This window comes from Agelaius phoeniceus, chromosome 6, assembly GCF_051311805.1.
Source record: "Agelaius phoeniceus isolate bAgePho1 chromosome 6, bAgePho1.hap1, whole genome shotgun sequence".
Classification (NCBI taxonomy): Eukaryota; Metazoa; Chordata; class Aves; order Passeriformes; family Icteridae; genus Agelaius; species Agelaius phoeniceus.
In genome coordinates this window covers 22,710,541-22,738,212 of record NC_135270.1, presented here as the reverse complement: position 1 = coordinate 22,738,212, position 27,672 = coordinate 22,710,541, and the positions used below count along the sequence as shown (strand labels likewise).

The 27,672-nt window shown below is 37.5% G+C and overlaps 1 protein-coding gene across 2 annotated transcripts in view; it reads left to right on the top strand.

Annotated features, from left to right (window-relative positions):
- Nucleotides 1-494: 494 nt before the first annotated feature.
- LOC143694344 (uncharacterized) overlaps nucleotides 495-27,672 on the top strand; it is a 61,037-nt gene continuing 33,859 nt past the window's right edge. For both annotated transcript variants that reach the window (XR_013182745.1, XM_077180005.1), the window contains exons 1-2: nucleotides 495-957; nucleotides 1,221-1,300. The gene's annotated coding sequence lies outside the window, so the exon portion shown is untranslated. The remainder of the gene's footprint in view (nucleotides 958-1,220; nucleotides 1,301-27,672) is intronic.

Genomic DNA, 27,672 nt, shown 5'->3' with positions numbered 1-27,672 from the left:
AGCAGGACCATCCTTCACTTATTCTAGACCTTCTTCCATCAAGCTGAAGACAAATGCAGGAATGACTAAGGCCCTATATGTTTGCAATATTATCCTCTCCATTACTGTACCCTGGCCTGTTTTGTCTGTAAATTCTACAGTTGTACCTTTGAAGTGTACAGCAAAGAACCAGAAACATCTCTAATGCCTTCATCTGCATGCACTTACTGTATGTACTCCAAAAGATACACTAGGAGAAAATGAAAGAGGGACTTTAGCATAGTCTGAAAGTGCAGCTTTTCTGATATCTTATAGGAAATGATTTCTGGAACATGCTGGGTCACCATGGAGTCTTTTTCTTTCTGACATGGTATGAACCATCTTTCTCTAAAACTGAGTTTCCAACCAGCTTTCCAATGCCTTTTCTAAGAGAATTATTAGGTTTCTGTAAAGAAATAAAATTACCCAGACATGAGTCATCCTCCTTAATCTTTTATGTGGGTGTATGCCATAGAATGGAGCAAGGCTGCAATCAAGTCTGAAAATCTCTTTTTCTCACAGCAAGAGAGTCAAAGCAAAAGGGAATTTCTCTTTTCTGTGATAGAAAAAAGTAGCATGAAGGAAGTAAGGGGGCTGTTCAGATACTTTATACATACAAGGACTGCAGGAACACAGATTGATGGAGTAAGGAATACACAGGCCAAGGCTGCATAGAGCTAGATGCAAGAAATCAGAGGAATGAATTTTAAAGGATCTTAGACTGGAACTCTGTATTAGTGTCTCCAAATGCATGTGAGAAGGTGCATTTTTTCCTGCTGGTGAATGTGGTTTTACTAATGCTACAAGACTGATGGAATTGTTTGTGAGTTTCTATAAGCCCTGTAAAATCACTGTTTATGACAGCATTTGCCTCTGGTTGTTATCATCCCACTCAGGAGATCTGTCAGTGCCAATGCAACAACTGAGATTCTTCCTTGGGTAAGTTCTAAGTCACTTGTTAAATTATACATTCAACTACCTTAAAAAACCTCTAGACACTGTACATATAACCACTAGACTTCATAATAATATTTATAACAATAATCAGAACTTTGAATGAATATAAAGTTCTATCAAAATGTTGTATCTTGGATTTGGAAGATGTTTAAATTTATTACTCTAAGGCTGCATACCAGATAATAATGTAATAATGTTTTTTATTGACTACAGTGTCTCTAACTGCATCGCGCTATCTTTTATAGCACTCCCTACTGGAGGCTTGGCATTTCATCATGAAACTTCAGGACTTCCATGTATGAATGATCTGTGCATTTGTCACACAGTAAGTTCACTCTTGCAAGGGGCATGTGCATGTGTGCGTATCTGTAAAATTCTAACACTCCCTGCCTAGTGCAGGAACTCCTTGAAGATTCAGCTCTCTGACCAGGAATGTGCTGATTGTGTTGTAAAGAGGGGCCATCCATCTGGCACAGGCAGGCAGGATGAAGGTGCAGCCTATGTAAAATTGGTAATTGTGGACTATGACTGCACTTCAACATTAACTCAGGAAATACTGAATAAAACAAGACTTCCAGCTCTGTCCCAAAATGGCCTGAAATATGGCTATTGGGTCAAAGGCAAGAGACAGGACACACAGAACTCTAGCCTGAAGCAAAGAAACCACTGGCACAACTGGGTTGGTATAAAGTGATCACATATTCACAACTTACCAATTGCTAACTATTATAAACATGTGGCAAACAGTAGCTTTGAAGGAACACTTGTATGAAGGCAATTAAGTAGCTTTGTAAATGTTCAACCTAGGATTCTTGAGTCAATACTCTTTGTTCCATGCTTCTTAGGAAACAACTTAAAAATACTCACTGTAGCAACAGGATCCGGCAAAAAATCCAGTTATCATTCTAGTTTATTTATTTTAAAAATTATATGTTTTATATAAAACCCCTCCACATAAGTACATTATGCATGATGACTTTTCTGCCAGGTGTGGAAGTGGCAAATTTCATGAGCCATCTGGACAATTACCTAGAGAATGTTTTTCTGGAGCTGTTGGTGAATGTTCATGTGGGTAACAGCAGCAGTGGGAGAAGTAAAGTGGAGATATGGGGAAAACCTACAGCTATGAGTGAGACAGTTGGTGTAACATAAATCTTAGGCACTTCATGGAAGGGCAATAAACAGTGGAACTCTAGAAAATCAAACAGCAAATCAGAGACCAAAGCTTTATGCTGAGGAAAACACAGGGACAGAACATCTGCATTATTGGTGTACATGGTTAATATAAATTAGCATTAAAAAATAAAATCTCTAAATTTGCTCCATAGAAATTCTTCAGATTAAAATTTCATGCTTAAATGGGGAGAATATAATGCATTGTCTTGACTTCATGATGAGGAGGGGAATGCTGGTTATGTAATACTGTCAGTGAAAAGAGAACCTGCAAGGGCTGAAGACACATCTGCAATGAGACCTCTCCCATTAACGTTAGCTAAGTGTCAAGGTAAAACACTATGCAGAAGTTACATCCTTAGAAATCACTGGTGAGTGTCCCTTGAAGCAACTCTCTTCAAAAGGAAGAAAAGTTACTACAGATTCAGACTTCAACAGCAAAATTTAACTTCATAATGGATGTTGAGACTCATCCCCGTACAGGCCACCAATTGTTGGCATCAGTGCTTGGCACCAATCTGACTGTCACCATCAGTTTATCATCTCACTATAAAACTTTCATACCTTCTCTCTGTGAGTTCCCACAGGCAGCTTCTTACAACACTAACTCCTTTTCTCTTCTTCCTGCATGGCTGGCAGACTCCTTCCTGTCCCTCACACAACACACTAACCTTTACTGTCCCTTATGCGACCACCTTACCCTCACTGCTCCTCTCAACACAGCCAACAAACACCAGGTCTCCTCTCAAAGAGCTAACACACTCTTTTATAGCATCCATCCTTAGTGGACACAGCTGTGGCCTGTGAAGGGCAGGCCTTATTGGATATAGCTGTGCCCTATTAAGGGCAGGGCTGTTCTTACTCTTTGGTAATTAGTACAGCTGCAACTCCTCAGGGGCAAGATTGCCTTCAGCACTATCTCTACTCTCCTACAATCCATCCTCCCACAAATGGAAACTGTGGTAACCAGGAAACTTTTTTAAAGGATGAAGGGGAGTAATAAAAAGGGTAAAATATTTTTGAGACCTTTTAAAGGCACCTTATTGCTTCCTCAGCCTAAATTTTTATTTGTATAAAAATACTGTAAATTACAAAAAAAAGAGAATGTGGTTAAGGAAAGAGGGAAAGAGGCAATTATAAGTAAAAGGATATCCCTCAAAAAGTAGAATTTGTATCCAAAGGTGCAAAACTAGAAAATGTGTAAAAATTCTGATATACAAAATGTAAAAATACAATAACCTGTATCAACACTGATTCTGAGTATCAGTCTGCTAAAGGCATGGAAATTGGTAATACAGTCTCTCTAAAACACATGAAAACCAAACATCCTTCCCATGTCTGTAGGGCTGACAGATGGCTGAGCCATGGAAAAAGCACTGAAGGATGCTGTGGTCATTGCAGAAAGGCTGAGAGAGCTGCTTACATTAGTGCTATCCACATGGAACTTAGAGACGTTTCTGCCTTTACTTACAGGAAATGAGTCTGAAAATCTGCCTCAAAGTGAAGCATCAGCAGAAGGGGTTTTAGAGCAGATCAATAAAATGTATAATAACAAACACCATAAGAAACAGATGGTATTAACCCAAGAGTTCTCAAAGTTGCTGCTGAACTACTAACTGCTCTGAGTGAACTCTTGAATAAATTAGTGTTTATTCCAGAGAAAGAGCAGGTGGCAAGCAGAACAACCATTTTTAAAGGACCCCTGGCATCTGTGAGGGTGGGGAATAAGCACACTGTGAAATCTACAAACAAAAAAGTATGACTTTCTTATCAAACAAATGGACAGAAGCTGTGATAAAAAATAAAAATAACAGATGTGGATAAATGTGACATTTTCAGGCAGAGTCAGTAAAGCAACAATAATCTGTTCTTGAGATCTTTGGGCATGTCTCATCCTTTTGACATAATGCATTTTGATTTCCAAAACACTTTTGATCATGCTCTTGTCCAAAAGTCTGTTGATCTTAAAAGAGCATAATCTCATAAAAAAAGAGAGACTGAGAGAGTATGTCAAACATATAAGATCACAAGTAATTTGAAGAAGGTAAATAGGAATGATTATGCACTTATTTCACAAGGAACTGTGATTATTAACAGAAATAGCTTAACAAACCTGGAGTAAAAAAACCCCAGCTTTTTACTCAATGGGTAATTAAAATGTTGAACTTTCAGTCAAATCATTACAAGGTTTAAAAAGTGACTGTAAAAAGTGATAAAGTGTAGGCACACCATTAACTATTAACATAAAAAGTGTATTTAAACCCTGAGTTAATCTTTGGTCTATATACAATGGGCTGGTATAGGCCTCCTTTCATGTTCTTTCCATAAGCATCATTTTCTGATCAGTGTTAGAGAGATGCTACTGTCCACTGCTGCTATTCTTTTCACTGTTTCTCTAACTATCAGGAAAACAGAATTTTAAAAAATTCACCTAATATAATAATATTAAATATTGTATGACTCAAAAGAGCAGAGAAAGTGATGGAAATGTTATGGAGAGAGACTACCAGTAATTTTTGGTTTAACTGATATTAAAACTTGAGAAATATGTTAAATCAAATAAATTTAGTATCTCTATCTTTAAAGATATATGGGAGAAATTTATCAGAAAGGGTGGTCCTGCAACTAGAGTATTAGACTGGATTTGAACTTGATACCAAAATCCTGTCTGATGCATTGCAAAGACTCTCCAGGTTCCTCTGTTTCCCATCTTCAAAACTGGGTGACCTCCCACAGTAAGTCCCAACTTCAAGAGTGTTGTTAGCATAAGTACTTAATGTTTCAAGGCAGCCAGAAAATTTGTTTGAGAAGGCTCCTAGCAAGTTGCAGTGTCATTAATCTTTGCAATTTGTTTACAAGCCTTCAGCCACTTTTCAGTCCATGCAAAAAAGGCTTATATCCAAGCCTACCTGAATTAATTCTTGTAAGACCTTGTGAGGCGTTGAATCAATATACTGTTTTCTGTTTAACTTACTCTTGGAAGAATATTTTACATTCATATAGCTCTTCTCAACCTGAATGGTACTGAAATGCTTTGCAGACTATGTTAATACAACTGCAGCACTAAAATGCTGCACTAGCAGAAAGTGTTGAGAGAGAAAATTGCAGCCAAGGACAACAGGACAGACTGTTTCTGTTGTAAGGAATTGTTTCAAAACCCTTACTGCACAATGACTGAAGTTTGCACAGAGAAATTCTAGAATGGTCTGTCATTGATAACAGTGCTGCCAAAGCAAGAGAGAAACTGAAATATCACGGGGTGCTCAGGAATCCTGTGCCTTGCTTGGAATCCTTCCTGCTCCCATGGTGTCTATCATGCCTTCTGCTCTCCTTCTGTACCCCTGGATGTGATGAGGGCTATGCCGCTCTGAAGCAACCCTGCAGACACATCATCCCAGGGATGACGAGAAATGTGTTTCTCAGTTTTGTGGAGTTTAGATTTGCTTCAGAATCTCTGCCTTGCTGCAAAACTTTGGGAACTGGTTTAACTTTCATTCAAAAAAGGGCTGCTTCTTCTGCTGCGTAGGAGGATGTGATGCTGGAGGCAGGAGCTGTGCCTATCATCAGTTTCAGTGCCTTACCATAACTGTAAGTGTGTGGGAGTGAGATCTGGGATTTCTCCTACCTGACATTAATTTCAGGACTATTTCCATACTGCTGTAATCCATTCAGGTACTGTAGGCAAGTTTCTGATATTTGTTTTTCAAATTCCCTTTACTTGGGAGTGCTGGCAACTGTATTCTGCTCTGCCTCTTTCCCTCAAAGGCTCTTGGATTGAACTCCAGTTTTTATCTCCTTTTTGAGACATTCAGGAAAAATGGAAGTCAGGAAAATGGAAGGAATGAAGGAGCTGGAGATATAGACCAGCACACAGTGTGAAGTGAGGGCTGTGGAAAGATAGACTGGACATGCATTTTGTCTCTGCATGGAGTCTCATCTCTGCTGAGATGAGGGATCAGAAACAGAGTGAAATTCACCATTTCAAACCCTCCAGGGCAAGCAGAGAAGATACCGGTCCTCAGGGTCACACTAATGGACTCTTCATTGTCACAGCCCAGGCTCCAGGGTTACAAAGAGAAGGGAGGCAAAAGAGCCCATCAATCATGGAAGGTAATTGCTGAATTGTACATCCATGGACCTCCATTGTGAAGTGCCACCATGGTGGTGGGGGTATGTAAGAAGAGTAGGGCTGAAGGCTGTTACAGAATTTTTCTTATCTCAGACTTTGCTTTCCTGCTGCTGTTAAGTAGATGGCACTCATTTACCATAAAATGACACAAATGTCATCTGGCATTCTAAGACTTTCTCAGTGCAGCCGTGTTACTAACTGTAGAGTGTTCTTTAATGGTCCCATTACTAAAACTTCAGTGGCTACCTAAATTTCACATGTAATTTTCCTTTATGTCATTTCATACCTACAAGTAAAATTCTTTCTCTCCCTTCAACACTGGATTTATACAGCTGACTTGTGGAGGAGGACTGCTACTGACCCTGCTCTCTTCCTCCACTCCTTCTGGAATCACTTGCAAAGTTTCATCTGATTTCAGAGAAACAAAAAATCTCAGCCTGACTTTCTCTCATGACAAAAAGAAATTTCCTTAGGTCCTGAAGTCAAGGATGGCTACACAGGACCATGTTTTTAAGGTTTAAGACAAATATAAATGCTAGGCTATGAACCTGCAGCACCATCCAAAGTAATTTGCTGCTTCATGGGTTGCCTGGCAGGAAGAAGCAAGCTGAGATGTTTAGAATTTTTTTTAATATGTAATTAGAATAGATTTTATTAAGATCAAGTTTGAGTCAGATTCCCAACAATAAATCTGATGGCACATGAAGTCCTGAGAACTGCAACGCAAGCAGAACCAATATGTGAATTTTAAGTAGAGATGTCCCACTTTTCTGGCCCCCAACAAATCTCACTACTAACCTTTGCTGCCCATAATAAAACGTGCCAACCCAGTAGGTTTACTTTGACAATGGGAAAAAAGAAAAATAGCTGTAATGATTCACAAGGGATAGTTATCATTAGATCCCAAGAAAATAAGGACGTAGCACATGAGTTAGCAAAAGGCTGCTTATCCAAGCTAGATTCATTTTGCTATTGCTAAAATTTGACAGTGATAATAAATTCCATGAGGTGCAGATCAGGTTTTTGTTCTGTGCTTACAATGTCCAGCATTATGAGGTCCTGATCTACATCAGAAAGTCCTGATGTAGTCCACCAAACTATAATTAAAATAATTATAAATCTTTGCTATAAATTGTTCCTTCTCCAGTTTTTTATCCAAGCATAATGAACATGTTTTTCTGAATTGGTTTGCAAAGTACCTGTGTGAGAACTACCAAAAGAAAATGCATTGTTTTTTCCAGAACTTTTTATTGGAATTTATATTTTTGGATTTAATAGTTTTTTGTTACTTTTAACTGAAAATCCATTCATTCAAACTTTCCTTCCTCTTCCTAAGAAGCATCTGAAACAGTGGAAGGAGAAGTGGGATGGGTAGAAAGAGAGTGGAAAAAAAAAGGGGTTCAGCAGAGCTTCTGCTGAGATCAAAAGTGGAAAACCAGCTATGGTCATGTTGCCTTTAAGTATTCTTTGCCTGAGTTACATCAATACTGGGCTGTCCACCTAGAACAGAGAGGATACCTATGTAACCCAGGAGTAACTGCTGCAAGAACATGGGTTAAAATGTGCTCAGTTCTAGTCACAAATAAGCATCTTAATTCATGTGGATATTGTGACTAGACCCAGACAACAGCAAGCACATTTGTCTCTGTGCACATGGACAGTTATTGCCTGTAAATAACCTGTCTTTAAATCAGCCTTTTTCCCCATGATGTATTTAAATATATCTACCACTCTTAGCAGCTACTGTCTAATCTGCAGGATTTGGGAGACTTTCAGATTCCTGGACCCGCTGGATTTTTGGATCTAGGCATTTATTTTGGCCACATTCAGACTCATATGACACATACGACACCTGGGATGCACTTTTATTCTTTTCTGTTGCCTTCTTATCCTGGAAAGGAGCCCAGAGTAGAACTCTGTTGTTTCCTCACTGAGCTGGTTGATTGAGCAATTTTGTAAATATATCTCCATATGTACGTGGATGCTCCTGCTTTTTCTTATTACAGAGAAAGCTCATAACTAGAGCATAAAACACAGGTAATGTTTAGATTGAATGTGAAACAGTTCCACATAAAATTAGAAGAAAATCACTTCTTCCTGCAGTTTGGCCTAAAAGGAAATTAACTTAATTGAATATGGACAGCTGTATTTTGCAAAAATATTACAGCTAAAGATAATTTGGTTTTTGAAAATATTTTAGTAGACTATTTCAATTTCAATGAGATTGCTTGCTAGAAAATTAAATACATTTTCAGTTAAATGTAATAATGAATTCCATTGTCTGCACTGCTCAGGCAGAACTATAATTGTGTTTAATACAATTAAACCCAGTTTTTCTTAAAAGTAATAATGCAGACTATTGTCTACATTACTCAGGCAGAACTACAATACAATTAATGTCTCGTATTGAAGTCACTCAGAAAATGTATGTGCATTATTACATGCTCATTTTAAACATTGCATCCCCACAGCTCTCCATGCTGGTAAAAAATGCTTTTCCTCGTTCTAGTGGACCTCTGTTGTTACCAGCTGGCAACAGGTATGCACAAAGTAAATTTAGTGGTTTTATCCCAGTTGTTAGTGTACTCAAACCAGCAAGTTTTTCAAATCTCCCATCCCAAAGCATTTCTCCTCAGTTTTTGCCATCTCTCATGCCTTTTAGCTAGGGGTCTAAGTATCTTGTAAAGTGCTCCAACAATCCTGAAAGCCTCCAATGATCCCACAGTGAAAACTGCTATATACTCCGGTTAAAAAAGTATTTCTATTCTAGAATTGTAACAATTTAAGTAATTTCTAAAGCATCATAGAGTGCTTTACTCAAGAACCTGAGTGTTATACAGACTAATAAAGTAACTTATGCTTCTTGAGAAAGCAGTGAATGCTAAAAATTGTGGTAGAGTGACTGGTTTTTATAAAACATAAACAGAACATTGAAGAATAGGAATGGAAACAAAAAATTGTGGAAAGAAACAAATGTGATTTTGGTAAGGGGTTCTGTCTAACTGAGAAAATATTCATTATTCTTTTTTGAAAGAAAACCTTTAATAAGCTTTATTTCTCTTCAAAAGGTCATGAGAGGAAGAATGGGAAGATGAGGACAGGAATTTACAAAAATGATCAAAGATAGTGGAAACACAGTAAAGAGATGTAATACAAACAAATAAATGGAAATAAAGGTGGGGAAAATTCTTGGAAAATTTTTTGATATGGCTCAGAAATGTTCTGTGAGTATCAGATCAATCCTGATGACCTGCTTGGCATAATTTCTTCTAGAAGCAGAATTAACCCCGGAAAGAGCAGATCTGCTAAAACTGTTCTTTTACTTTGTTCATCTAATTTTTTTTTTGTTCTTTCTGTTCCTAAACATGAGTTTGATCTCATATGTTCACCCAATGACACAAGAAGAGAACTCCTCTTCCCCTTCCCCTCTCCCTACTTTTTTCCTATTATTCTTTTACCTCCAGAAGGCACTGAGGATGTCACTGTTGTGGAATCAACGTACAGATGCATTGCTGTATTTAGCTTCCAGCACAACTTTGACTAGCTATGGAAAATTAAAATCTTTAACATTTTCAGTAGCATTTTATCAATAAATAAAAGTATTGCTAATAATTTTGAGGCCTGGGTGGTGAAAAGACCATAAATGGATGGGAAGATTTTTGCTTCCAAGATTTGTTGCCTTGGTTGGATTCCACATCATAGCTCCCTGTTTTTCACTGAAATTTTCTTCCTACCTCTGGAGAATCAGCTTCTTTTAGGGGGTGGAGGTTTATAAATTAGGGGTATAGAAACCTGCTCCAAGAATGTTCTTCTGCATTTATGTGGATTTTGCTTAGTTCAGTTTAGCAACTACGTAAAACCTGATACAAAGATGTATTGACTGTTAGCTGTAGAATTATTTCTTTGGGTAACTCAGGAAAGTGATGATGGAGAATTTAATGGTTTTAAAGTGTCTGTGATACAAAGGGCTTCTACTGCATGGTAGGCACCTGTTGGCTGTTACGCCCATTCTAGTATTTCATTTTCAATTTGACACTCAGATTTTGTCACATTGGAGATAATTATAGTTATTTTCATTACAATAATGCCTGGAGATTTCAATCAAAATTAGAAAATTAGAAAAAATTTGCCAGGTAGTATAAAAACATATGAGAAGACATAATTCCAGCCCTGAGAAGATTACAATTTAAATAGACAGGATGCACAGTGGGAAATCTATTTGCATCTGCTGGCATCAAACCTCAGATCTTGAATACCAGACTATAAGTGGCTTGCCCAAATGTAAGTGGGATTTGATAATACATTTCCGGAGCTCCTGGCAAGTCTTTAAAAAAGGACTGCAATAGCTGCAGTGTGAAGAATTATTTGCAGTTTTCTGAAATTAAGTTCTGATCTGTAACCATTACTTATTATGTGTTGTGGAATTGGCTGTGTCCCAGCTCACTGCTGTTCTCACTCTCAGGACTCACAGATGCTGCTGTTGTATTCACTTTGACAATACACCTCACCCCAGTCCCGTTACTTCCACTGCCAGCCAAATACTCCCCACATGCCTAGACCTTCCAAAGTGTTGCTGACCTTACCTAAAAATCCTCAATTTCTCATCTTCTAAGGGGTCTAAATGATCTAAAGATGATATTAGGATTGTGCAACTAATTCTCAGCATGAATCAATAATGTAGATGTCACCTAACTCTTAATTTTGGTGATCAGTCTCAAAGCAAAACCAGCTATCCAAAGGTAAGACGCTCAGTACCTTTTGCATAGCTCAGTTTTAGCAGCTCCCTGCACTAAACAGTTTTATGGGAATATGAGGGCTGAGAAAAACATAACAGAAAATAAGTACTGAAAGACATAAAACATTTCCAGGTGGCTAAATCAGTCTAAGCAGCAATTTCATATCCAATAGAAAAAAAAAAGAAAAAATTCAAAGCCTTTTGTACTAGACCTGTTGTATCCTTCAGTGCATCATAAAGACAGAATAATTTTATTGCTGTTTACTCACAAGGAGATTGAGACCAAAGTGTTGAGCAATTACCACTTCTATTACTCATGAGACTTTTAGACTTAGATTTCATAATGTATCATGTATGTTTCTGTGTTTGGTTTTGGTGGGGAATACTGGATTTTTTTTGTTTTTTAATTTGATTCAGTTGCTTGCCTTTGAATGGAACAAAAGCAACAGCTGAATTCCTTACAGAATGCTTTGTGGTTTTGGGATGTCTACAGACATTGCTGGGAGAAATTAATCTGATGTCCTTTGTCTGTAGCTGTAAGTCAATCTCTCCAAAACCTGAAATAAATCTGAAAATATTTAAAAGGAAAAAGTTATAAAAATCATGGCTGTAAATAAAGAAGAGCCCCCCAAACATTATCTCTTATAGGCAATGCAACCTAAATCATCACAGCAGTCTTTGCAGTAACATGGAAGAAATTAATGTGGTAAGGCAAAATGGAGAAGGCTTTGCCTCTCTTTACAGTAGGTATTTATCTAGTCTTGCTGCTACACTATCTGAGCACACAAGAGTTGAAATATATTTATTCACCCAGTGCTACTAAAAATAGAAGCTTTATCTATCAGGAAGCTCCGTGAATTGCAGGTAGTCACAGTGAAAATGCAGATAGTTGAAGAGTGGGCTTGTGCAATAACTTTGGATAATCCTTTCTTTCTCATGAATAATCACAATTACCTCAGATGGAGCACATGAAAGCAGTGGTACTGTGGCTAATCTTACAGAGTTTGCCCTGTTTCCTCAGTAAGCTCCCAATGATCAGGGGAGGCACACAGCATGGATAGTAAGCTTTGCCTGAAGCTCCCACTGCACCTGTGACACACATCTCAAGAGTTAACTGGAACAAAGGATAAAAATTGAACAAAACTGTGAGCTTGTTTCCTAACATCAGCTATCCAGATGCTCCAAAAGTTCTATCCAGCCATCTATTCCTATGATCTCCTCTCAAATCAAACTACTTGAGTAGTAAAGTAGCTGAGGGTTTAACATACTGCAGTCATACAAATATTTTAATGAAACGTTCTCAGAGATTGAAATCTTCATATATTATGCATCAGCACAGGTCTGTTTACAGGTGTATTTTATGATAAGCCTCCTTGTATGCAGACCAAGCTGGCAGATGAGAGAGGATGAGTGCAAGGAAATAAGAATACCTGATGTGTTTTCATAACTTTATATTTGTTATTTATTATTCATTCACTCATTAATGACTATGCAGCCACTCACTCAGAAACAGGTAACATTCCAGGTAATTAGATTATAAAACCCACTGCAAACACTGGGCAGTGAATCCTTGCAGGACATAGCAGTTTGATTTGTGGACCCTTTGCTGAATGATCACCATTAACAGAGATGAACATGAACAAGGCACCAAAAGAACAAATTGAATGACTCGCTATGAACATATTTTCAAATCAGATTTGATGTGGAAGCATGATGCTGTTTTAGAGTGTTCTTCAGTGAGAATCTAGTGAAGCTTCACAGGTTCAGCTGTCTACTCCAGCTGAGTCAGGGCCAGGCTCAGAATCTGCTGGGACACTTTCCCTTAAAGAGAGCTATTTCTTGCATTGGGATGAGCAAATTTTTGTTTGTTTGTTTGTAGTTCTGTTTCCTTTCCTTTCCTTTCCTTTCCTTTCCTTTCCTTTCCTTTCCTTTCCTTTCCTTTCCTTTCCTTTCCTTTCCTTTCCTTTCCTTTCCTTTCCTTTCCTTTCCTTTCCTTTCCTTTCCTTTCCTTTTTTAACATATTATGAAGTATTTAAATTTAGGATATTTCTATCCCATCTTATCAGCTCCATATGGTTCATAAGTACTTCCCCTAGTTAAAATGTAGTGACTGAAAAAACAATTTTTTTCTCTAAATAGGCAGGAACAAATGTGGGGTCTTAATCAAACATGTCTAGTAAGTGACAGAAAGCAAACACTGAATTAGATGCAGGGGCCAAATTCTGTACTATAACCTCTTTTCAAATTGCTTCAGGTGTAAAGGGTATGAATGAAGCAGAGAAGGTGTAAATGCCCTGTCAAGATCAGATACATATGGGCAAGGTGGAAGTTCTGTTCATTGTCAGTGTTCATCTTAACATGAAAATTTATTTGTTTCTCCTCAAGGGGCTAAGAGCTGCTGGAAATAATCCAAATACAGAATACTCCTGTGAGTTAGCTTAGCTTTCAGGGAGTATTTTGTCTGCTCTAGTTCAGGTCCGATTGATCATACTTTAATTATTAATCAGAGAGATTAATTTCTGGCAAGTCTATTACATCAGGTTTTAACTGATAGCAAAAGCTAAGTGTAGTCCTAGAAGTTTTTGAACAGACTTGAGTTTTGGCTTACTTATCTCTTTCCTGATATGTATATATTGGTAATGATTCCCAAAGTGAAGGGATGTGGCACAAAGAGAAACAGCTGGTGAAGAAAATTAAATAGACTTAGAAAACAATAGAATAAACTCATAGAAGAAAATCCATCCAAGACCATTGAAAACAAAGAAACCACCTCTAATTCAGAGAGCTTCTGAGCTGCAGACCCATGGGTATTGATCCCCTATCCTGGTATATGTTACCTGGCACTCACCTACTCTTATATTCTGCCCTAGGCATCTGTCTAGGACACTGTTGGTAATACTGATCTGGCTGGACCGTTGTTCTCACTCGTTATAGACATATATATTTTTGTGTGACAAAATCTCAGATTTCACTAGCATTACTGTGGACATTATTGCTATGGAAACAAACTACTGTAATTGACTGTCTACACTTTAAAAATACATTAGTGTTGATGCATTTGCATCAAACCTCATAGAAATCGACGAAAACCTTTTGCATTTTTTTTACACTTCTGTGCAATGATCCAGCAATGAGGACCTGTCAGGCTAGACCAATGGCTGGCATTAATGCAGAAACATTTTAAAAGCTCCATACTGATGAACCTCTGATATCTGCATAGGGCCTTCAGGGCAAACAATTTGGTTTTTATAGTGCAAGACACAGGAGGTGAAGACTCCAGGGCTGTTCAGCCCAGAGCCTGTTTCCTCTCCTCAGGAGCTGCCAGGAAGAGGCAGAACATGAGTTCTCCAGAAGAAGCTCTTGTTACCACCCCAGCAGCTATTTGACAGCCGTCACTGTGGTTCTGTGCTGGGAATGCTACTCCATGGAAGAAGTTACCATCTAATGATATCAACTGTCTCTACAAGTCTTTGGTCCCACTATTTCTAATGGGATTATGGCAGGCATAGATTTCCTCTATAGAGTTTGTGCTGAAAGTACCATTAACTCAATTATTTATTTCAGATATTCCTCCCAAACCTTCTATGCCTGCTAAAGGCTGTCCCAGCGCTCAGGGTCACTACCTTTGTACCTTGTAAGTCCTGAAGGAGACATTTTCAGGTGTGGAATTTTTCCAGTGAGATTGCTGTGGTACACATACATCCTCCTATGCACGTGAAAAAACAGGCATCACCTCTTCTCCCCTAACTGATTAATGGTGAGGATACATTATCAGAGCTAATAGGAGTCAAATGAAGAAAGCTAGTCAAGTGAAACCGTGTAAATTGGTTCCTGTGCTTTTTCCATCTCTTCTAATACTTAATGCCAGGAATTTTCATTTGTGTCCAGCCAGAGCTAAAAGGGAAAGGATTAGAAAGTAAATAACTCCCACATCTGCACTAGGGGAGCAGTCAGCTGTTTCATTGCCCCATTTATTAGCAGGACAAAAATGTAAATTTACATCACAGAATTTTTTATCCTGTACAACCTGTCATTCTTCTTGGAAAAGCAGATGTGCATACTAGCCTTTCACCCATATGTCCATATCAGTATGTCTATGCACCTTTATTATTCTCTTCCCTGACCTATATGACCTTTACCTAGGTGAAATTATCAGTTTTCAATAGGAATTTTGCTACCAAAGGGCAGGCCAGTTTTGGTCTGATGCTCTTAGATGTTCTATTTTACCACTTTGGTTTTAGTTTAAAATTCCTACCATAAAATTCTGCTTTAGAGCCAGGTGGAGAGTCCTGTAAGCATAGACCAGGGAGTGGTGTTCTGAAGACCTAGTTCACAGACCTGCTGAAAAGATGCTGGTAGGTACACTCTGTCTAGCTTTCAATCAGCCATTGCCAAGGACTAGAGGTGGTGGGAAAGCTTATAGGGGAAAGCTGCATAGATTGGAGCAGATCATAGGTTGATACTGTCCACCTGTTTTCCATGTTGATTTCCCCTTCTGTCTCATTATCTCTCATTTATCTACCACATCAATGAATTTTAAAATCTATAATTGCCATTAAATTTTTGCCACAAAAATATGCAATACTGGAAAAATAATATGAAATGAAATGAAAATATGCAAAAGTGGAAACTATTGGTCTGCTGGAACGGAACAGAAAATTATACTGATCTTTGCAGTCCTACTGCTCCCAAGGATAATTTTGAGAAGCTGGGGAGATTTGCTGTACCAGTGAGCATTCAGAGGGGCTTGATGTCTGTTTGCCTCTGAGATTCTTTCCATGCTCTGGGCTGTTCCCATGCTTTGATATCATTACACCTTCTGTAAGACATGCTGCAGGCACCTGGGAATGCAGGGTTGCTCCTCTGGATGGGACTGAGAAATGTGCAGGGAGATAAAGAGCAAACTCATTTCCTATGCATAGAAAGATGAAATTTCTCTACATGCACATAGCTTATTGTCCCTGCAGTGGCTCTCTCTCTCTCTTTGCTTCTGTCACCCTGGTGATGGTTATCTCCCAACACTGATAGTCAAGGTGTCTCTCCACCTTGACATAGACTTTGATTCAGTAAGCCTATCTGTGTAACAGCTGTTGTGACAGAGCACAGAGTCTCAGGATTTTCTTACTTGAAAGCCAGACATATTGTCTGTTTTCTTTATCTTCTTTTCTCTTTCAGTTTTAGAAGGACTACATTAACAAAACAAATTATATAAACAGTCTGGAATGTCTTCTCTCCTTTCTCCCTTCTCCTCTGAGTATTGATTATTTGAAAGTAATGCAAAGACAATTTCCATGCATAATATTGTTATACATATCTTTCCTTTTCCCTAGTTAAAGAGTATTAAATTAAATGTGTCAAGCTGTAGGACATTGTAATCAAACACTGTGAGCACAACAGGTTTTGTCTTCTTGTTTGAATAACATTTTTCTCATTATTTTTCAGCTTGGATCCCTGGAAAACTGTAGAATCAGTTTCATTCTTTGTGTTCTCTTTTTGAAGCTTTATTTAACATCCTTCTAAATAAAAAAGCCAGTGACCACACTTGAGCCATCAACAACAAACTTTTCAACTAGCAAATTATCAGTGTGAAACTCTGAATTAATAAACAAAATGAATGCATTAAATCACAAAATGTATCTAATTCTGTATCTGACAAGCAACTATACCTCTTACTGAACTGTAAACCTATGTCTGAATAGCAACAAGCCCAGAGGAACCTGACCCAGATTTATATCTTTTATTACTACAGCAGAAATTATATGGTAATAATAATATTATCAATGCACTCCCTTTCTCAACAGTTCTGAGTGTTCCAGATACACGATTCCATGCAAATGCCTAAAAGCAGCATTCCAATAACAAACTACTTTATGTTCTACACCATTCCCGATTATCTCTACTGTTATTTTTTTCTATGTATGTATCCTATTTGTTAATAACAGTGGGAATGAACTTATGAGCTGTTCACAATTTCATTATCCTCTGGGAAGTAATCAAGGCACGTCATTGCAACCAAGCTTTTTCTTAACTGTGGTCCATGGTTGTGAGAATCACATATATCAGATTAAAAACAATTGTCAGTGATGGTTTGATGTCAATATAGGTGTTACACAAAATAACCAAGGCCCAATTTTTTTGTGACTGTGAGATTTTCTACATGAGATTTGGTGGCAATCACAAATGTGATTCAGTTTAATAAACTGAACTATTTTTAGAAAACGAAAGACTATCTCAGTATGGCTCAGCTAGAATTGCTGCATAACTTCATCTACACAGCTAAAGTGGCAATGTTGTCCATTTACTGCTAACAACCCAAGTGATCCAGTAAATACAGAAAATGAAATAGCCTATTTGCATGTCAGTATAATACCATTTTGTCCTGTTCTATTATTCCGTATCTCTCAGAATCTCTTTTTGTCTCCTCCAATAAAAGGTATGAAACAAGAAATGCTGAAAATAATAACTGGGAGCTATAAAGCCAGCTGATATCTCAAAGAATGCTGCCATTACTTCTTTGTTTGGGTCAGTACTGGACAGTCCTGACTGTTAAACACCAGTTCACTTATCCTTCACAGGACTAAAATAATATTTCATACCATACTTACTAAATTCCATAAGAAACTGCTACTCCTTTATGATCTAGCTGTTTTTGTTTTTTTTTTTTTAACTATGAAGATGCAATATTTGTATGAACAATGTGTAATGCTGGTGCAAACAGCATTGTCCTTTCAGACATTAACTAAAAGTGGTTTAGAAATCCATCAGTCATACAATTCTCACTTTATTGCTGAGCAAAGTGCACCATAACAAATGGTGCTGAGCAGAACAAAACCACAAAAAGGAACAAATGTTCAAGCTGAAGCTAGATTGGAGGAGAGAGACCTATCCTTACAAACTTGTGCTTATTTTTAAATAAATAATATTGCCTCAGGCCTGGGACATGTATAGGAATGCACAGATCTCTGTGACTAAGGGCTGCAATGTCATGTGCACTACATGCAGAGTAATATCTTCATTTCTGTGTCAAAGGAAAAGGAAAGCTTTCAAATATTTAGCAAAAAAAATTGTCTGGACACAGTAAGAAATATCTCTCTAGCAGTCATTTAACTTTAGTGAAATGCTCCTATTATTTCCAAAATTAATCAGGTATGAAAGCTCTTCTTTGTTCTTTTGAGGATAATGTCTTTATGGCAATTCATCACAGCAGCCATGAAATCTTGATGACAAATCCATAAACCCTGAAAAATATTGTAGGGAAAGTAATCTCCTAATTTAAACATGAACTAGTCTTGTTCTTATTATAACAAACAAAGGAGAAGTAATTTTCTGAGTAATGTGCACAGATATTTAGTGTGTGACTTGGAGTGTACACATCTAAAAAAACTCCAAACCCTCAGCAGTTTAATTCCCTTGTGTAGCTGGCCCAGCCCTGTCTCTCTGCTACTCCTGTGGGTGCCAACTCACCCACTGGTCTGTCTAGTCCTGCACATGCTACTGAGCTTAGTAGCAGCAGGACATTTGTCATGTCCTGACCTCATCATGATATAAAACTAAGTGTTCACCTTGCAAGAGTAAAATATGCATCTTCCAGTTATTTTCTTATAGTCCTACCACCTGCTGTTCTAGCATATCTGAGCTTTATTATTTTATTTTTTTGCTAGCTAACAGAATCAGTATTTAATCAAATCAATATTTTATTTTCCATCTGAAAATATTTTGCTTTTCAATAGCAATTCCTGTTTCAAGAAATTTCAGTTTTAGATGTCCTGATTTCAAACAGTCACATAACCTTCTGGTATGGTGATTGTTTTATTATAGTTTCTTTTTACATGGAGAAGTTAGGCACAAATGTTTTAAACTAGTTTGTCAGTATAAAAAGTTACACTGTTAATAAACCAAGGCTAGAAGTCAGAAGACTTCAGACTTTTTATTGAGTTATTTCAGCCTATGATCTGGCAAAACACATCAATAAAAACATCACGAATAATTTCTGGCATGCCCCTCTACCGCTATCTTACACAATGTTGGGCTTTAGAAAGTCCAGTTACATAAACCAGACTTTCATGCAGCTCCAATAATGTCACCCAGCTGAGGTCCAGTATTTATAAAATTGAATTAACACTATATTAACAATATATAATTTCTGTGAAATCTGATGAGTGTCACCAATATTTAAAAACTAGAATTATTTTTTTCAAGGTTAATTCCATCTATTACTGGATATTTTAACTGCCCCAGGAGCCCAAGAAGAAGCCAGCACTCATAAATTTGTGACTGGTATACAAACCTTTACCTTTTGGTAAGGTCTGATTAAGGGTTTTTTTAAAAAAAATAAAAACAAAACAAAACAAATCCACAATATATCTAGCATCAAGTTCATCCCCATCTTTTTTACCCTCTCATAATGTCCATTCTTCAGTGCCTGTGCTAGTCTGTTAGACTGGCCAGGTAATGTTTGTAGCCATCCTGCACCTCCTGCAGCAGACAAACTGGGTGCCCACAGCCCCACAGCTCCTCTGCCAGGCAGCTGAGGGGGACAGTTCTACCAGCCAAACAAAAAGACTTTCCAGACCAAAACAGTCCACAAATGATGACAGATCCGAATTTGTCAGAAGTCTTTCTAATGCCTTAGCCAGCTTGAGCAGAGAAATTCACTTTTTCTTCCAAACTAACCAGTATCACAACTATCTTCTGTCCACTTCTATGTCCCTGCTGAGTAACACCCTTATGACTTATAGGAAGTTGCTGCAACATATAAATTAGTATTTGTAAAACTCCTTTCCATGGTATCCTTCTGTCAATTCTCTTTTATTTATCATTGTAACCTATATCTGTGCACAAGAGAACAAGCAAGGACATGACTGATACATACTACATTCACAGAAACTTGAAGTAACTGTAAAAATCTAGCAGTTTTCTGAAACTGAAACATTCAAAAGAAGTGATTTGGTTTTTACAGAGTTGTGATGTGACCAGGCTACTGTCAGATCTTCAGTGTGGTGCCTTGGGACCTGAACACCTCAGCATCCCATCTGCTAGGCTGATCAGAGTTGGGTGTCCAAACAGCCTGGCATCCAACCCTCAGCTGCTTGTCAGTCTGGGCTCCCAACTTCTGGGACAGCCAAACCCACAGAGCACTTCCACAGGTTGCACACCCCAGGGAATCTGTGCTGTAAAGACCATGGGATCTCAGATCTCTAGCGCATTTACCAGAGAAGTAAAACAAGTTGGATTTTTGTCCTGAATCAACCCCAAATCACATTTCAAAGTATTGTCTGTGAAGTGGAATCCTACATCTCTGCAAATTTCATGAATTGTGTTATTAACAGCAAAGAAACACAGTACATGCAATTTTTAGTAGACCATCATCAAACACCCAACCCTCCTTCCCCCCCATCCCCCCCGCCAATGCCAGCTATTTCAAAGCTTTTATTTCATGTTATAGTAAAAGATATACATAAAATGCTTTCTCAACATAAATGGACAGAAGAAAATCAATACTTTACAAATACAAAGACCTTCCATCTTTCTATTATAGGCACTCTTGGATTTAGCCTACATACCTTAAGGTATTTGACAAATTTAACTTGGCTGTAGCAATGAGCTATACAGAACTAGAATTGATTTATCCAATGTGACATAGGAAATCTTGAAAAGAGCCAAGCCAAGAATCCAGATCTTCAGAATTCTTGTCCTATGACTTATCCATGCATTTCCTGTCACTCTGTATTTCTTTACATGGGTTACAAGGCTTGAAATTTATGCAAAGTGAGTGGAGATATGCTAGGTTGTGTTCCCTTTACTGTCATAGAAGACAGTGTTGGAAATACTTTGGTAGGCCATATAAGGAGTAATGGATTGCTCTTTGCTAATCAAGATGTCAGCTGACAGGGCACCTTTTCATCCACTGCAGTTCCAACATCAATTTACAAAGCAATAGTTTATACTAGGAATTGTCAAAATCATTAAAAATGAGAGTTTTCATAACCTGACACATGATACAGGCACTCTCAGTAGTAAGTGATGTCTGAAGTCAGTAATAAACAATGGTATATTTTATGTGTTTCCTGTTACTTTAGCTGAGTCAAACAGATATTTGAAGTGCATGCCATGATCTCCTGAGATGAAGGAATTACATAATTTCCAAAGATGAAAAAGTGGTGTATTCTATAAGACCTGAATGTGTTTGCAGTGCTAGCAATTCAACAAGAAAAAAACAGAATGTAAGTTTGGTGTTCTGGTACAGGGCTGAAGAAGTTGCTCTTGAGTACATTGCTATTCACCACACAATGAAGACAAGGTCATACTATCAGTGGTTTTTGGCTTTTGAATTCTAAAGGGTCTTTATCAGGAAGCAAAAGGAACCAGCCTGGCAGTTCTGAACACTGAACACCTTTGTAAAAAAGCTTCATCCACACACTCCTGCCAATGTGTGCCTTCAACGCCAGGCAGTGAATAGCCATAGAGCCCAGAGTATCTCTCTGCCTGGAGGTGCTCCCTCTGCATCAGAGATGAGGAAGGTCTACAGAGAGAAATGTGTGTGGTAGTGCCACTGCTCAGACTTCTCTAAACATAAACAATGGACATCAGTCTTCAGGGCTGTCAGCCTACCATTCAAGCTGGCATTAAACTCACTTTTTAAAAGAATATTACTGATTGATAGAAGAGTTTAACAAGGGCAAAACATGGATAACCTAAATGTGTGAAAAGAACAGAGGACATGTTCTTTTTCAAGAGTTTACTTCAGAGTCTAAAAGACTAATAGCAAATGGATGAAAGCAGGGAATACACCAAAGGATATTTTCAATGTTTTTTAGTGCCACAGATTTTCAGTAATAAGTGAGATGGCTAAGCTTGCATGAAAACAACAAAAGGGAAAACTTTAAAAACTGTAAGAAGAGATGCTCGTGTAAAGTTAGAGTATTCTAAAGTTAACTGTGTCCTTTCTCAAAGCCCACAGCGCTTTCCCCAAGGAAAAGTTATGGCTAGTCTAAATACTTCAGATTTCTGTTGTATAAGAAAGAGGATATCAGGATCAAGTTTTTTATAAAACAATAATCTATAAGGCAATCTGTGACTTGGTTCAGGAAAGCATGTTTCTATTGCACAGTCAAAAGAAAATTCTTGAATTGTGGTCATAGACAACTTGCTAAAGCCTTACAAACGGAAAAGATGGATTTCTAAATTTCCAAGATGTTGAAGAGTGATGGAAAAGAAGGAGCAATGGTGAAGTTATCTGAAAAATGGCTGGTAAATTTTAAAGTATCAGGAGCTACAAAAGTAGAAGCAACTGCAGCACAGAGGAGTAATGGGAAGGGCGAAGAATGAGGTTTTTTTAAAAATAACAGCAGCTGCCTTTACTTTGTGGTTAATCTGGAGATGAGAAAAATGATCAGCTCTTAAGGATCTGTGCTTCTAATAAAGAAGCTATGAGACTGGTTAACATCACTGGTGAAATCTTGTTCTACTTTGATAAAATTTTAAATGAAAAGACCCAACCAAACTAAAATCTCAGTTCCTATTAAACCAGGTTAAACATGACTCCTAAGGTCTCTTCTTGTTAAGATCATTAAATTCATTACTACATTTCCTCATACTGTCTGAAAGTTCTGGTAATCATAACTGAGAAGACTAGGAACAGGAGCAGAGTTGATATCAGATTAAAACTATAAAGCCTCTCCATAAGATTGTCAAGGATAGTCCTTTTCAAGTACATGATGTTTCTCTATTTTTTTTCTTCTTATGACTGTTTGTATCATAATAACACTTACTGGATAGAGTGAATGGTGAGCTGCATGCTCCTAGCTGTGTTTACAAATAGAAAGAGAGAGCTGGTATCCTGGAGAGCTTATCCATTAAGTAGGCAAGAAGTATGAGGAAGAAAATCTCAAAGGATTAAAGCCTGGGATGGTTAATCCTCTCTTTTTGCCCAACATATGGTTCCAGAATAGTTCATGCATACTGGGAAGATTCTGAGATACAGAGTTGTAAATGGCTGGGAGTATGTACCTTGTTTCTAATTAATTGAAAAATTCAGTTCAAATATTGTAATTTCCTTTTGAAATGTAAGAAATGTATTAAAACCTCAATAAGAAAATCACTTTAATAAAACGGATTATGCTATTCATGCACAACTCTAATTTTGTGATTAATGCAGTCTCCCTAGCTGTCTCCATGTAATCTCCCCAATCTGTCCCCATGGGACATTTCTAAGTGTTCTCAGTCTGCACTTCAGTAAGCAGGTAATATCAAAAGAAGAGACTCAAGAATGGGATCAACAAAGTTTGCTTTTGTGCACCGTCAGCTATTGCCTGTAGCAACACTAAGTTAGGTGTAACAAGAGAAGTAATGTTTTTGAGAAAAAGCTAATTTCTGGAGGTCAAAACAGACAGGAGAGCTCCACTTTTTTCCCTGTTAAGAAAATGAAACACTTTAGAGGTTTGTGAGTCAGTGGAGGATGACAGATACAAATCTTTAAATGGCATTACTTTTTGTTCTGAAGGAGGCAGCAGAGACACAAATATACTGGTATTTCCTTGTTATATGGAGGTAACAACAATAGCCTTGCATCAAAGATTCTCTCTCATTGCTGCAAAGGGATTTTTTGCTAAAGTCAAAGCAAGTACATTCAGTTTAAATTTCCACAATACTGAAATCTGATTCTGAAAAATAACAGATCATTCTAATTCAAATATGTGTAAAATTAAACTTATTGATACTAATGTAGCAAAAAATCAGTCCACCCTGTCAAATCTATATGTCTTGAGCTTCTAACATATTTAAATATTCTTTTTAATTTTTGGTTTTGCCCTTTCTTTTCACTTGAACTAGCTTATTGGATGTTTCAAGTTTCATGGGTGACGTGCTCATTCTTTAAGTCCCTAGGCATGTGCAGGCATGCAGAGGTTACTAGAGAGTGTATGCTCATTGCCTTGAAGGATGAATATTATATCCAAATAGTCTTTAAACATATACTGGAAGTTTATAAACCAGTTAACAGTGCTCTAATTCACAGGATGAAAAACCCACATCTATTATTTGTTTCAGATGCAAGAAAATAATAAAAAGAATCATAAACATCTGCCTGCTACCTAGCAGGGAGGCTGAAGAATTCCTGTACTGATGCTAAGCAACCCTGGAGGAAGAAAGCACTGACTTCGAACACAGTCCTTTCAAAAATGGTGTTACAGCAGAATCCCACCAGTACTTTCAAATCTGTTACAGCTTTCTAAAGCCACTGTGTGAATTGTCTATGACAGCACAAAAATAAGCAGTGACAGATAGGAACCCTTCATTTAAGAACACCAGGATATAATGATATTCTGAACGATAGCAAAGATGCAGCCAGTATGCAGAGGTTACCATACCTTTGCTTATGCAGCTGTTATGTGGGAATGCAATCGAAATTCTTTATTGGAAGAATCAGAAGAGTTATTTGGCACATCCTGTCAGGGAGAAATAAGCCTCACACACAGAGACTTTTTCAGATTTGGGAGATGATAAATTTTAGGGCAGATATGAAAATCTTCAGCTTGCTTTAGCATTTTAAAGGCAAGTTTTCGCAGATGTCTTAGAAGTGAATAACACCCTGCTTTTGATGGGTTGTTACTGCCATCACTTTGCTAGATGAAAGGAGACCTGCATTCTCCAAACTGAAGTGAGAGAGGTTGAAATACTTGGTTATAGAAAACTGTGGGTAGGGCCTTCTCTGGGACTGAGACAATCACTTGCCTAAAGGGGAAAATGCTCTCAGAGCATACTTCACAGACTTTACAATCACCCAGGATGTACTATATCCTCTCAGTTCTGGTTTCTGTCCTGTTGAAATAGTCCTTTGTTCTGCGGTGAAGAGTATATTTTCATGCACAGAACTTACTTACTGTTTATACTGACAGTCTACCTCATTAACTGTTAATTTACAGGTTTCCATAAAATATCTGCCACTAACAAACATGTTATACATTTAGAGACATAGTATTATCCAGTTCACTCCAATATTTATGCTAACAATATACTAGTTGGGTAAGGAAGATCACAGGAAGATTTCCTTCCCTAGCACTAATGAAAATAACTCACAGTTTTCAAACTTTTAGTCGTTCAATATTTAAATACTCAAGAAAAAAAAAAACAAAACAAACCAAAAACCATGGTTTGTGACTCATCTGGAGTGTTTACAAGTCCAGAAAAGCTATATGATCACATATGTTGGTTGTTAGATGTAGTATCCTTATGATAGCCATTACTATTAAGGGGGTCTTCAGAGCCTCCATACACTGATGAAGACAATCCAGTAGTTTTAATAAACATTTTCCTTAGAGACTGATTCTACCTAATCTTCTGGTAAGCTTCTACTCCCTTTCTCTTTTTTTCACAGTCATTGTCATGGTATCGGACTACTCTGCATTTCACTTAACCTAGTTTTTAACTCTTTTTGTTTCATATAAAATAAAAAAATCGCTAACCTCTTCTAAAATGTTGTGTGATATTCTAAATGGGTTGTAGAATGCATCACATTTTAACTGAGAGAGGCAGGCAGCTTTCTGTCATCTGACTCTGTCTTGAAAAATTAATTCTAATATCTTTTTAAAGCTCCTACACTGATAAGTCACAGCTGGGAAAGAAAATGCTTCATAAAATCAATGAGTCACTTCTGATCTGTTGCCTACTCCTCTGCTAAGGTCACCCCTGCCCGACTGCTGATTATCTGATGGAGATAACACAATGTCAATGGGTATCTCCAATGGGAAAACAAAAACCCCATAATAGCTCACCTTTTTACCTGCTGTCTGTAAAAGATATGATTTTTTCCCTAGAAACTTGTCCTTAGTAAAACAGGTACAATCTTGGAGGTCATTAAACTGAATTTAGGTAAACAGCTTCAGGGACTGTGCGCTCCTTGTCACTGTTCTTTCTGGTAAAACTTTCTGCTATGAAAGTTCCTACCAACCCTTTAATGACATTGCAGAGGATGTACACGTTTGGCTACTAAGAGGTGATCCTAGACTGTTAATCCTGCATGTTCCTGACAAAATTTGCCCTTTGATGGTCTCACTGTAAACAACATAGATCAGATCCTTTCTGATCAGAGGAAACAGCAAGCTCTTCCCATACTGGCCCTTTCCCAAAGCTGTTTTTCAAAGTGGTCATTCATTCTTCATTGACACATCCAAGCCCACACAGTTTAAACAAGTTTCAAAAAGACAGAAGCTACTTTTAAAACCTTTTGATCTTGAGCTAATTTTAAACCTACTCCAGCTGAAATATTTACTGCATGTCTTCCTCATAAATTATGTCATATTCAAAAAGTGAAAATCCTATTTCAGCATCATCATCTCAAGTGGAAAAACTGCAAATCCTCCAACAGAAAATTAGGGAACATTTGTTCTGTCTGTAACAGCTCAAGTGTGCAGCAATTTTTTTCCCTGGCACAGATGTGTTTAGGCTTGCTAGCTGAGGAAACTATTGTAGCTATTCTGCTGTGTCCCTGAAGCCAGGCATCCTATGGCTACAAATGACTGTATTATTTAATCATGAAAAGACAAGACTTTGAATAAGAGAAAGCATTTCTAAAAGAAAAGTTACCAGGAACTCTGGGATCTGACTGCATAATTCAATCTCATTCCATTTTTTGAATGAAAATGGAATGCTGCTGAAATGATGTATTTGTGCCTTGGGAATACACTCAACGAACACTGAAGTGCAATGATGTACTTTTTTCAGCCTTGGATAAAAATCAGCTTTGTCTATAAAAGTACAGGAAGATATGCTCTCTGAGCATTTCACAAACATTAATCACTTCATCCCTCCATTGGAAAGATATGCACACTGTCCTTAATTTGCAAAGTACTTAGCACTGCTTCCAGCCTTAGGGTGCATCTGAAATTCTTTGAAGGGGTTTCAGTTTTAGTAAGCATTTGGTATTTTCTACTGCAAAATATGTTTGGTAAAATACCTCTATGGAAACACTCAGTTTTGAAATGTAAAAGACATCAAATCATCAGCTATGTATGCACTTTTATATTGAATGCTACCATTTTGCTCATGTAAATGCGACACAGCTTTTTTAATTTACCAAGAAGTAACTCAAAAATAAAAGACCTGGTGAAATTCTGATGAAGCCTAAGCAACAAATACATATTGCAACTAAATACTAGCTGGCTCTTTGAGTGTACTTCATTTCTTGCCCTTTACATTTCCTTTCATCCATATCTGATTTTTTAGCTTCAGTTTTAGCAAGTCACGTTTTTACCTGTTCAGTTGCTGAGACTAAAAGCAGCTAAAAGTAAATACACGTTATAACAGTCTAAAAAAAGCAACAGATTTAGGAAAGGTGGCAAGCACAGGAAAGTAAAAGTATAGCAGCAACGCAAATATGGGAACTTTATCAGAAATAAGGTAAAAATAAATCTTATACCCCTAAAAACTAGAAAATGCTAATTTTTTTGCTGTCCCTGAGAGACAGAAATATTCCTTTAAATTGGAGCAAATAAGGAAATGTCACTTTTAGATTAATGTTTGAGATGTGAACAGATGTGTTTCTGCTGCGTTCTTAACCTTGTATGCCTGTTTAAGCTCCCACAAATGACTGAGTCCTGGCTATGGGAGATTAAAAGAACCTAAGGTTAGTGTTTAATCACATTTCACTACACCTTTCAATTAA